The 14,055-nt window shown below is 36.4% G+C and overlaps 1 protein-coding gene across 1 annotated transcript in view; it reads left to right on the top strand.

Moving 5' to 3' along the window:
- GADL1 (glutamate decarboxylase like 1) overlaps positions 1 to 14,055 on the top strand; it is a 144,246-nt gene that overhangs the window by 28,895 nt on the left and 101,296 nt on the right. The window lies entirely within an intron of this gene.

Genomic DNA, 14,055 nt, shown 5'->3' with positions numbered 1-14,055 from the left:
AGTTATCTTGAAACTTCTCCTCCCTGAGAAAGGAGAGCAGATGTGTGTCATACATTAAATTGAATGCTTAATATGCTTAGCTGGGGCTTAACAGCCCCTTTATATGGGAAGATGTTGGTTCAGGGCTGATCATCAAACCCTGATTTATTAGGGGATTGCCTGTCTCAAGTGGTTGGTACTTTGCTTCTGTTGGAGCACTGAGGAGAGCTGGAAACTAGTCTGGATTGCTGTGAGGCAAGCAGGCTGAAGTTCCTCTTGGTTAGAGGTAGAAACTCTATGCTTTCTCTGGGTTAAATAAGGATCCTTGTGGGACGTGGCCCAGGCTGGGAAGTGCCACTTCATTCTTAGAAATGCCTCCTCAAGATCTGTGTGCAGCATGTGGGTGATCTTTCTCAGCCATCTGTTTACATTTTTTTCTTAGGGGACTCCCTTTGCCAATGCTAAAGTCATTTTCTCTTTTTAAGGAATTTTATTTCAAATGACAACCATATTTAAAACCTGGAATCTAGTCTCGTATGTGTGGATGGTTACAACTTTCTTTAAAAAAATTTTGTGATATTTGCATGTTGGTGCCCTTTGTGTTTTGAGATGACCAAACAGGATGTCTGTCAGAAACTATGAACAGATTCTGCATCTGTAGATAGAGAGACTCTTGGGACTATGAATCTATTCCTTCATGTTTTATTAGGTTGGCTACTATGGACTGCATTCAATGCCATTTAACTTTTATTCATTTAAGTTTTCAATAGTAGAGTGACTTCATGTTATAACTGAAAGGTGGTTAAAGATTACTATATCATTTATGAACCAAAGAACATATTCAGCTTGTCCACAGTTACATATATAGGACATGAAAGAGTTAGGAGTAAACCCAGGTTTTCCTGTGGTCTAGATATAAGAACAAAAACATGCCAAGCATCCTTTATGTGCCAGGCATTTTACATCTACTTTCTCCCTAATCGGATAATCTGAATGACATCCTTATCTGTTAGTGTGATGCTCTCAGGAGTGGAAAATTTAGACCCCAAATTTTATGACTATTCTTTTAAATAACTTTCTAGCTTTTATAAATTTTTCTTGTTGAATGATATTTGGAGTGATTTTGCTAAGAATTGATTTACATTCATGTCCTTGAGGCAATTTAAAATTTTCTGGATCATCTAACGCTATATAACAGTGGTTAAAATAATTTTTTTGAAGAATTCATTCCTGGATCTCAATGCAAACTATAGCACCCATGTCTACTCACATGGCAGGAATTAACAGATTAGGAAAATTGCATTCATGGTGCAAAGAATGGAGCACTTTCAAAAGTTGCCTTTTTTTGATGAAAGACTATTTTCAAATTACCTGGAATGCAGAATTGAACCATGAGGTATGAGATATGACCATCGGCTTAAGTTCTGTGTCGGCAGTTTTCTGTCCCTTTTGTACCTATTTTCTGCCTCTGTTGTTTTCTTTCGTACTTTCATTCATTCTACCACTGCCAACTGACTCCTACATAGGCTGGGCGCAGTACTGATGCTGGGCTTAGAAACAGACACGTTCCCCATAGTCAAAGAGCTTATAATCTCACAGAGGAGACAGTGAACAAAGTGTGCATATTGAATTGTTTGATTACTATTTTGGTAAGTGCTTCGAAGACCGTGTTGGACACTGTTGATTATATATTCACCAGCTGTCCCGACCTCCTTCCTTCTCTCTCCTGATGCTCATCTAACGAGCCCCCCCTTGCAGCTAAGAGTCACCATATGACACAGATATGGCCACTATGATGAGGGAGAAATGTGAAATAAAGGTTTTAGTTTCTGGTAGAGGTGCTATACCCAAGAGGAGAGCTTTCTGCCCCCTTTTCTACCATGAATGCAGAAACATTGTTGTGTCAGACTATGATATAGGGAGCTCTGACAGCCACTTTGTAGCCATAAGGCAATGACCCTAAATTAAAAAGTGAACATGAACAGAATGGCAGAGCATAGTCTTGGATAACAGTTTTGAAATATTGCACTCAGTATGGAAGTGCCCACTTCCAGAATTTTTGTGATACGTATGGTAAGTGTCTTTATTGCTAAAACTACTTCTACTGGGTAATCTGTTACTTGAAGCCAAATGCACTCTTATCTGAGACAGAGAACAGTGTGTTACTCAGACTACAAAGCAGGGACACCTGAGAAGTTCCAGATGGAAGGAGGAGCATGTGCAAAGTCTTTAAGAAAGGAGGGTCCTTTTTTAAATTTTAGGAACTGAAAGAGGTTCATTGTTCTGAAGCACAGAGAGTAATGCTAAGACCAGCATGAGATGAGACTAAAAGATTAGGCAGTGGATGGATCATGCAGGGTCTTAGAAACCAATTTTAATGATTTTAGATTCGATGTTCAGAACAATGGAAGAATTTTAAAAGCAAGGAGTAATCAGAAAAGATTTTCATTTAAGACAATGAATTGAAAGGGGGCAAAACTGGGTACAAGATGAGAAAAGACTTGCAGTATCCAAACAAGATAATGGTAGGGTATGGAAAAAGTGTGATAAAATTCAAGGTATATTTTAGCTATCAACTAGACCGGGCTGAATTCCCAGTTATATATGGGACGTGAGGAGGAAGCAGGCATCATGGTTGACTCCCTGAGTAGTGATACAGCAACTGAGTGAATGATCCTATGTAGGGAGATGGAGATTGCTGAAGGAAGAGAAGATTCCACAGGGAAATATGTTGATTTAGCATGGGCTATGTTAAATTTGAGACTCCTGTGCGCTATGCAAGTGAAGGTGTCACGTAGGCAGTTGACATATGGATCCAAAGCTAGGAAAAGGGCTCTGGGCTGGAAAAATATATTAGGGGATTGTTGAGTGCAGATGATGCTTGAGGTCATAGAGTGGAATGGCTTGCCTTGGGAGGAACCTTGTAGTGAGAAGAGGATGGAGATCTTAGGCCTGAAAAACTTCAGAGTCTGAGTTTAGAAGAGGAGGAACCAGCAGTGAGAGAGAAAGCTGAGTTGGAATGGCCAGGGAGACAGTAGGAGGACCAGGAAAGGGTGATGCTAATGAAATAGAGAGAAACATATTAGGAGGAGTGTGACTCTGTCTTAGTGTCAAAGCTTGAGTATCACTTCCTTAAGGAAGAGTTTCCTGACTCACCCAAGTAACTGTCATCTCTCCATTATTCCTTCTCAGAGCCCGTTCCCTTCCTCTAAAGTGCTCATCACAATTTGTAATTATGATTTCTCATGTATTAATGTTCCCTCCCTTAGAATGTAAGCTGTATATATAGATAGGGACCATGTCATTATATTCACCACTGTATCCTGCATGCCTAGCAAGTAGTCACTGAACGAGGAAAAAATAAAAATCCACTGAAAAAATGAATGATTCAGTAAATTTAAAATCCTCAGAAATATCTGCCTTCATATCAGCAATAACTAGGAGTTTCCACTTTCTCCCCTACCCCAAATTATTCCTTCTGAGAGCTCTGAGGTAACAATGATTAAAATGATAGTTGATGAGCTTTATTGCCTTGGTCCTAACACAAGGCTTGAGTGTGCCTCCAGCAGGCAATTGATGAATAGTGATTTTTATTTGGACTTACTTCTCCAGTTAATGGAAGGGAGTAACTCTAGTTAAAAGAAAGCATATTACTTAGTGAACATACTTCTGTTAAGGGAAAAACTAATTCCCTAATTGTACCTTCAAAGTCCCAGCATTCACAATGCTGTTTTCCTGTTTGACTAGCTGGTGGTGTTTGTTCACATTTTTAATTTCCTGTATCCATAAAGAAGACTGCTTCCAAAACAAAGAGCTGTTGCTCTCCAAGTCATACTATCACTAACACTCTGCATGATAGGGATAAAAACAAAATCAGGGATTTAAAAAAAATCTGTGATTATAAATAGGTTGACTTCAGATGTAAATGCTGGGTCTACATGGTTGCTTTGGATGGAAGACAATTTTGATGCTTTGATCTAAAATAAAAGACAATACAGTCTAAGAATCAGATGCATAGATGGAGAAAAATCTCAGTATTGGCTTTTTGACTTTTAGTGTTTATTGGAAGAACTATTTAGTTAAAAAAAAAAAATCTAACAGATATATGAGAACATGAAAAATGCTAATCAGATGACTTTTTGAGAATAAATAATTCCTCTCTATTTCTATTTATCATCATCATCCGATATTAACTCACAAGGACTTCCTGTTTAACCTAGCAGCTATAGATAATTAAAGGGACTTTTTTTTCTTAGAAAAATTATGTAGCTACTAAGGACTTTTTTTATTATGTCCATTTTTATATGTTTATTTCAGAAGTAATTCACCTACATCATAGACCAGAATCAGAAAATTCAGATAGGGAGAAGGATGAAGAAAAAAGATGCCCTTTACAAATATCTGAAGACGCATATTTTCTTAGGCATATTTATATATTTAAATGTACACATATGTATTTATCTAACATAAAAACATATTTTGATTTTAGCATGCTTTTTCTGTTTCACAAAATTGTGAACATTGCTCCATGTCAATATGCATTGTATACATTTTCCATAGCTGCATGGTGTTCTATCATTTTGATATTTGATAATTAACTAGGCTACCTCCTTACCACTGACCAACTAGATTGTTTTGATTTTGGGCTAATATAGATGTGGCTGCCACCTTTGAGGCTAAATCTTTGGGCATATCCTTTATTTTTCCCTTAGAATAAATTCTTAGAAGTCGAAGAGCCATGATAATCTTTCATGATGCTTTTTTATACTTGTTTCCTAATTTTCCTTCTAAAAAATTGCTTGCCTTCTCACTAGCAGAGTATGCGAGTGTGTGTGTGTGTGTGTGTGTGTGTTAGCTTTTGACATAGCAAGGGTTTTTAGCTTAGTTGATTTGACAGGCAAGACATTTGTACCCCCATACTTACAGACACATAACCATTTTCCTTCTCATTTTATCCAGTGATGTACTGTATCTCCTCCTACTCAGGGATCTTCTTTACCTGGAGGTACTGACATGCAATTCTGGGCTACCTAGGTTTCAAATGTGAGGCTTTGGAGATAGACTTGCAATTCTTTCCCTTTCATCTTCAGTCTAGAGGAGGCTCAGGATGGTCCCAGTTTTTCTTTAGAAGAAGTAGCAGGAAGAAGAGGAGCAAGGAGTTCATTCAGTATACACTCATTGAAGGTATACGGTAGGCCTGGCACTGCTATGCATGGAGAAAAAATGGAAAAGGAGACTCATACCATCTCCCAGTGTGGTTCCCCAAGAGAAGGCAGGAATTTTTCACTGAGATACCACACCTGAGAAATGTGTTCTCTCTCAGACCCACTTAAATTTTTATCCTGAATGATCATTGATATTGCAAAGGACAACTATTATATGCCATTAAAAAATGTGCAAGAAAATAAAAAAGGGAGAGAACATGGCTTATCAGAGAAACTAGGACAAACTGTGTCTGCTTTGGTGAGGATTTCTTTTTCAGCTCTCATTTTTCTTCATGGAGTTCCTATGGAAGTGCCGTTAGATGGTTTGAAAATACTGAACAATCTGATCATCAAAAACTTCTTTTCTCCCATTCCAGAGAACATTCACATTTCCCCTACACACGTACATTATACATTTCTTTGGAATGACAGCCTCCTAGCTAATGGAACAGAAAAGGGGGAAGGTCAGTGTTTAAAACTTATTAGAAAAAAAGAAGCATTTGACTTGAAGGAGAGACATCAGTCTCCTGGGCTTGAGGCTGCCGAAATTATTCTCCAGATCTTGGAGACTCTTGCCTGAGCTCAGAAAATTCTTCAGCTTTTCAGCGAGGTTGAGAATTTCATAACACTGGCAGAGCTCAACAAATTCGTGGTTGGTAAATAGCCCATTTTCCTTTTAATTGCTGTTTTTTTAAAATTATAATGAAAAAAGTTAATTTTTTCATGAGGCTTTTAGAAATTTGTGCATATATATATATATATATATATATGCATCACATTAAAAAAACTTCACATGGTATAGTGTCTGCTTTCCTTCCCCATGAGGTAAAGAGAGATAATAATTAATGTTAGAATTGCTTGTGTTCAAAACCCAGCATATCTTTCTCCACTGAACAAACCAATAAATTGGGTTTTAGGATTTACTGGGTTCATATTGCAATTGTCATTAATTTTAACAAGGGGATTTGTACTTTGTTTTAGAACCATGCATCATATAGCCTAGTATATTAATTCCTTGGTGAACTGCAGCTCTGAGGGATGTGTTATTGCATGATCATGATTGTACTATCTGATTCCAGTCGATAGTTGCCATCATGTCATAAATGGGCACAAGTCCCAACAGAGAACCTATCCCTTGGTTCTTGGAATCATCTATATGGTAGACTGTGAGTTACTGGAGAGCAGAAGGGGTCTATTCATTGCTGTACTCCCACTACTTAGTACAAAGCCTGACACTCGATTCATGCTCAATAAAAAGATTTCCTGGAGTGAAATTACTTTGTATCTTTTTCCAATACTATCAAATGGTAATATTTTAAATTTGTTACTGGCAGTAGATCCTTTATCATCGCAACCTGATCTCTTTCAAGTCTCAGAGCATCCCTTCTTGCTAGTACATAGAGGTTTTTTTTTTGAGGGAGTGTAAAAATTGCTTGTCTTATCCATATGGTTTGGGATGTCCATTATCTCCTTACATCCCATTTCATGTTGGTGATTAGAAAAAGTCTACCCTAAACTGTGCCAACATTTGGCCTTTTATCTACATGCCTCAGAGACCAATAATAAATCAGTGACTCATGCTTTCCTTTTTGCAGAAACCATATTGTCTTTCCCCTAGAAAGTTATTTTTGTTTCAGTGTCTAATGATGCTGTGCTTTATTGGATACTGGACAAGCGGAAGAGAGGCTTGCTTTTCCAGGGCTCCCGGGTCCTCTCTTGACCCCTTCTAATGAACAGAATGACATTCACAATCTGACAGGGTGACGGTGGTGGCTGTTTGTAATGCTAGATCAAGCATCTTGGCCAACAGTTTTCCAATTTCATCCTTGAGTTCCTTCAAACCTTTGGGTGGCTGCCACCTGGTCCTACTGATTGAGCTACATTTATTTCATCAGTTTGACTTGAATGAGTTGGGGTGCTGCCCATGGTTGCATTTAATATCATCTGCCTGTCAATTTCTGGAGAACCCGAAGAATATGGGAATTTCTCTGATATCCTTCCAGGTAAAGAATTCGTTCTTCATAACAGCCATCCCATGTCTATGGGACTGCAACATTTGCTTCTCTGCCATTCATCACAGAAAACTTCAGATTTGCTAAGAAATGACCAAGAGGGAAGAAATAGGAAATTCTACCTTTGTGTCCTTTTGTCATCTCTGATTCCACAAAAACTAGCAGTTGAAGAATATCCCAAAAAGAGGATTCTACTTACAGATTGAATTTTCTCTATCTTACCTTGTAACAAAACTGATTAGGGTCCCATAATACAGGAAGATTACATAAGTTAAAATCTAAAAAAAAACAAGAAACATAAGGATTAGGGCATAAAAGAAAACCTGGAAAGAAGCTAATGGAAAAATGCATGCCATAAGTAGCAAGCTACACCTGCCTCAGTGGGTAGGCTAAAATTTGATTTTAGCATTTTTAAAATATTCTAAGCATCTGCCTTTTGCCTTTATTTTATTTTTTACTATTAACTCACTACACCAAGGCTTTCTCTTCTATTTGTACTCTCTGGTGTGACGCTTGAGCCCCTTTTGACTTCTTGGCATAAATCGTTCCATTTGTTTTCCTTTGCACATTTCTAGCTGTCATATTTGTTGTTTTCCAAGGAAGATATCTAAAAACATATCTGACACTCCTAATTAGGCTTTCTAGCTTTGTTGTTTCAAGGCCATATAATTTCAGGGAGTCCATTTTTTTGTAGGTTTTTCTTCCATGGCAATTCAAAATGCAGATACAAGTGCATGTGAATAAGAGAAGTATTTTAATTTTATAGATAACTCAGAGGTGGTAAATATAGATTTATATAGATTTTTAGCTGTTGTACTTAAACACTAATTTGTACAGAAATTGTTACTGGCATATAATAAAGGAATTAATTGTGGACTGAGTAGAAAAACAGAAACTCTGTAAAATCATTGCCATATTTTATATATTGAAGTTACATACAACGCGTGCATGCAAGCACACGTGCATTTACTCAGCAAACATACTTGCCTTTAGGTCACTATGATGCTGATGGAAAATCATAATTTAGGAAGTTTTGTTAATTGCAAAAGGAATTAGAATCTTCTCTGGTAGTTCATTCTAAGGGCTATTTGGGAGTTTAGAAGATACTGGTATTTTTTCAATTAATTATTATGAAATATAAGGAAAATATAAAATATGCATGAAATGCATTTATTTCATTTATTTTTTTAAAAAGAATAATCAGGTGATTCCCACACAGATTAAAACAAAGAACAGAAACCCAGAAATCCCCTATGTGCTCCTTGCTGTTACTGACTTTTTAACTTTTCTCTTTAGTTTTGCTTTGTAGTTATGCATTCTCAAATAATATAGTTTACTTTTGCCTTTTTGAAATTTATGTAAATGGAATCATGCAGTATGTATTTTTTGGTTTGGCTTTGTTACTGTTGTTACTCAAACTTACCTTACGTCTGTAAGATTCATTCACGAGTTGCACAATCACAGGGTTATTCATTTTCTGCTTTATACTATTCCACGTGAGCAAATCACCATTTGATTATCCATTTTGCTGTTGATGAACATTTGAGTTATTCTAATTCGGGGATTTTACAAAATTTTGCTACAAACATTTTTGTGTACATGTCTTCATTGCTTGCTATGTCCCAGAGGTGCCATCTGGTATAATTTTCCTTTTTCTTGAAGATCATATTTAGGAATTTCTTAATGAATCAAAAGGTGGCATACTCTATTACACTTTGCTTCTTTGAAAATGTCTTTATTTCATTTTTTTCTGGGGATAGAATTCTGTCAGGAATTTTCCTTTAGAACTTTAATGATTTTTTTTTTTTTGTCTTTTGGCATTGTGTATTAGAAAGTTAACTACTTAACTGTCATTCCTTTGGTGGCAAAATAACTTCTTTCTCTGGCTTCCTTTAAGATTTTCTAGCTTTCTTTAATTTTCTGCCATTTATCTATAATGTTATTAATATATATTTTGTTTGTTTTTTCTTGCTTAGACTCCATTGTGCTTCTTGAATCTGAAGATTGACATGTTTCATAAGTTTTAAAAATTCTCCATTTAATTATCGACCTTGTCTCCTTTCTTTTCTGGCACTCCAATTAAATGCATATTAAACCTTCTTACTGTTTCTTCTCGTACTCTAGTTTGTAAGTTTCATAACTTTGTCTTTCCTTGTCTCCTTGTGGATAATTTTTAGGGCCTATTTGAAATTCACTAATTCTCTCTTCAGCTTTGTCTAATCTGCTATTAACACTAACCCTTGGGTTCTTACTTTATTATTGTCTTTCTGGTTTCGTAGCATCAGATTGAATCTTTCTTACGTATAGAAGGTCTCTAGGTTCTTGCTGACATTTTTAAGATCAGCTTTTATCTCCATGAACATTCTGAACATAGATTCACAGTCTGCCTCTGCTAACTCTAGTTTCTGGATTCCCACAAGTGCTATGCCTATTGTTTCTTAAGTCTGTGAGTCCTGGCTCTCATATTGTCTAGAGAGGTACCTTACAATCCTTGATGGTTTACTGAATATTTTATTTAAAAATTTACCTTCAGGAATAATTTGAAACTAGAAGTGAAGCTCTCTTTCTTTACAGAGGATTTTATTTTCATTCTCTGGGCATCTGGGGGGGATTAGCAGTCCAGGGCCAATGCTTAAAGATTCTCTGGATCTTCAGAGTATAATCTTGACCTCTCTTTCCAGTGGAGACCTTTGGGTCCTAAACAAGAGAAAGGATTGCTTTAGTGCTCTTGTTACATTGACCACCTTTGAACTCTGTTTCCTGAAGCCCATGAAGTGCCTGCTAGGAGGAAAAGTGATGGTGATGCTCCAGGTCCCCACACGTGGAGGCCACACTCCCCCTTCCCTCACCTCTCCCCACTCTAGCTCTTGTTGCAGTTGCCCTTCTGAGTCTGAACATGCCCCTGGGGTGGAAGCATCTCTGGCTCACCTCTGAGCTCCACTCCTCTCCTGTACCTCCCAGAAGTTTACTTCTGCCTTGTGTAGGTCTGCTACACTTTTTATTAGATGCAGTTTTTATGTTTTTTTCCAGCCTTTCTTGTTATTTTCAGTAGGAGCATTTCAAGTTCATCTAGTCTTTTATTACCAGAATTGATATATGTCAGGCTTTGGCCTTTTAATAATCAGCTGCTGTTAAGTGCTGCCAGTGGGGATGAGCATTCGTTAATTTACTCACCCTTTCATTCCACCTGCAAATGTGTGCAGCCTCTTATGTGTTGGTTGAGTAAGACATGCTCCCTATCATAAGTGAACTCAAGGGATAGTAAGAAACAAATTTTAAGCAAATAATTAAAATATAATACCTGTATTTATGTAATAGAGTAAAAAGCAGGTGTTTTGGAAATGTAGATCAAGTGAAAGAACAACTCTGCTGAAGAAGCTGGTCTAGAAAACTTAATTGAAACAGAGGTGACCTTTAAAATATCAGTTATTGGTATTTTCTTTCCATTTTTAAAGCAATGTAGGATCAAAATAGCATGGTGTCAGGCATAATGAGGAATATAAAAATTACTCATACCCACCAATCAAAGTTAAATCATTTAAAATTTTCTTGATAGATGAATATTAATATGTTACTGTTATCTGTGTCGATACAGATTCGTGTATTTTGCTTCTATAACTAGCATCTCCTTTCTTTACCCATTCCTACCCCCTCTCATTATCTAAAAAACAGAGGCACTTGGGCTTATAAAATCTTCATTTAAAATTATTCATTTGTTTAACTATGACCACCATTATCTTACCAGATTTCATATTAGTTCTGAGGGATTTCAAGTTATTCTCTTGCATTTTATAAATATATAATAATATTAGTATATAACTGTAATTTTGTTTGCTATCTAATATTCTAATATATTTTGTTTGCTTCATATCAGTTGCAATTATAATGCACTGATAAAATTTCCAAAAATATGTTCAGTAATAATAGTAAATATAAGGCATTTTTATCTTCTTTGTGATTTTATTAAAGTTGCCTTAAGATACACATTCTGTATAAATCCTCTTGAGAAATGATCTAGGAATGAGTATTGAATTTTACCATATCCCTTTTTAATATCTGATAAAGTAGTTCTATCATTTTACTCCTGAACAAAGTTAGATGTGTGTTCATTGATTTTCTACATTACTGATTAACCTCATTTAGTTGCAGTAAATTGCTTTAATGTATTAATGGATTTGTATACTTAGATTTTGGCCTCTATATACATACAATTAATCTACTCTGTGTGTGTGTATGCACGTGAGTGTGTGTGCATGTTATCTTGGTTGGATTGTATTTTGACTGTCAGCTTTCAACTGTCTTATTTGTTTTAGAATAATTATGAGAGCATAGAGATCATCAGCTTTTAGAAATGGTGAGAAAAGTCAATCATAAAACTCTTGTTCAGAAATTTGGAGGGAGATAATTCTTTATTTTCCCATTTTTATTCAACTGTTAAGAATTTCATGCTCTGCTTGATCAATTTCAAGAACATTTTCTCAAATATTTAATACATTTTATTGAGATTTTCAAGTATATTAGTAGAATCTATATCATTTCATCATTTTCATCTAATTTTTACCTTATCTCCTTGCCTGAAGTCTTAATTTTTAAAATATTTTTTCTTAGTTTGCTTACCTTATCTTCTCTCCATAAGAATCACTTCTTGCATTTATTTTTTCACGTCACATCTTTATTGTTTATTTAATTGTTACTCATTTACTCCTGCTTCTTTATGTTTTTGTTCTGCAAAAATGTTATTTTACATTTGAGGGCAGTTTTGGCTCAGCTCCTTGAATTTTGTTTTGGAGTATTCTCATTTAAATTATTTCCCAATTAATCTATAATCACAGTGTTGATTTACTCTTCGAGCCAACGGTGATTTATAAAAGTAATTTTAACTTCCCAAGTGCTTAAGATGTGTTATGAAATTCTGGTTTGTTTTATTGTAGTCAGATAATCAAAATGAAAGCAGAGATCAAGAGTGATGAAATTTTACCTTTTAAACTCAAAAGTTGAAAGGACATCTTATCATCCACTTTTAGTTTGCATTTTCTTTCCCAAGCAGATAAACAGTCCTCAAGTTTGGGGAGGGGAGAAGAGTGTTTGAAGAAGAACCAAGTATTAAATATGAATAAGCAAACCCAGGGGGTTCAAGAAAAACCAGAACTTCCCTGTAAATAGAATATGTGTGTTCTTTCCTTTCTTGGCCCAAGTTCTAGGTGAGGCTCAGAGATTTGGGAAGGCTCCCTTCTCCCCCACCTCTCATGTCAATCTGGAAAGCAGAAATTAAATAGAGATGGGAAGTGGGTATATCCAAGTCATGAGAGTGCCTGAGATACCCCCAGTTCTCCTGTAGGCTTCACAGTGGCTGGTCGGAAGAGCAACCGAAAGTGACTGAAAATGAACCGGGGGCACAAGGGAGCCTGGAAATAGGGTCAAGAAGCAAGGAGCATGACTCATGTGATCTGACAACCACAGCCCAAGGCAGGTTTTTAGACGTAAGCAGGAAAGAGCATCTGGAAAGAGCTAGAAATGGTCAGGTGGTCAGCACAAGGACAGCGGTGACCACACTGCAGAAACAGATGTCCCCTCCTCAGCTTCAGTCGGCAGATTTAGCAATTGAAAACATAGGATGCTCAGTGAAATTTGAATTTCAGATAAATGCCATGTAATATTTTATTATAAGTATATCCTAAATATTGCATGGCATAATACTTTTACTAAAAATTTTGGGTTTTAGGAATTTATATGAAATTTGTATATAATTCAAATTTAATAGGTGGTTTTGTATTTTATCTGATAACCCTCCTTAGCAGCATTTGTGAATGTCCCAACGATGTTAAACAAAAAGTAAGAGGAAGAAAACTCTCAGAGGAAAAATCTCGATTGCCCATGTTTTATGTCTACATGGTCTGAGAAATCACTCAGTTTGAGCTTTGAGTTTTTCTGGAAGTGACCCAATTAAATAGTTTGCATTGGAAATAAACATAGCTCCAAATCAGAAATGTTTTCAGTGAAAGAAAAGTGAAGTGTCAGTTTTGCATATCCAAAGTGATATCATTTTGAAATTCATAACAATTTTATTTGTTTTTAAGTTCATGTGACAGGTAAAAGTTGACACTTCACAGTATGATGTTTACATCTTTACCCAAAAGACGAACACAAGCTAAATTAGAATCTCGCAGTGTTCATTCCAAATCCCTTGTCTTCTCCACCTCTGGTCCAGTAAGCTGGGACCAGGGGGATGCGGCAGGGGAAAGGTATGATGTGACCATCTCTGTGGGAGAGAAGGGAAGTAAGGGGTCCCTGGGAACCAGGCAGAGAGCCTAAATTGTGTACTATAAATGTCTTCCATCTCTTGCTGTGACAACTTACTAATGGATTGCTGAGTTTTAAACCTGGTCCAGAAACTGAAATGGAACAAGGTAGATGGATTGCATCTTGCCCGTTTCTAGCTCACAGCAGTTGTCAGAAAGAAGTTCACGGCTTCTTTTTTATAAGGCTACTCTCTCCCCAGTACATTTCATTATGCCCTTGTCACGGAGTAGCACATGTCACTATTATATGTCCTTTGGATCTTATCTTGGCATATTATTCCTCTGTTTTATTACCAGTTTTAGACAGCACCATAGTGCGGATTAAACCCTCAACACCCAGTCACAGAAATACCAATGCATTCATTTAGAGTATTGTCAGCGTCTTTGTGCCATTTCAATATCCAACTTGCCAGAGATGTAGTGAAATTCAATGAAATACATAGCTTTTTTCATAACTACTGAGAACCAGGAATTTATACATAATAAGAAAAAGATTGTTTTCTACCAGTGAGGTAGCAACAGCAAGTGTTAGAAGGTTAGTCACTTTAACAGATTTTATTT

Source organism: Eubalaena glacialis, chromosome 7, assembly GCF_028564815.1.
Source record: "Eubalaena glacialis isolate mEubGla1 chromosome 7, mEubGla1.1.hap2.+ XY, whole genome shotgun sequence".
Taxonomy (NCBI): domain Eukaryota; kingdom Metazoa; phylum Chordata; class Mammalia; order Artiodactyla; family Balaenidae; genus Eubalaena; species Eubalaena glacialis.
This window is presented reverse-complemented; position numbering and strand designations above follow the sequence as displayed.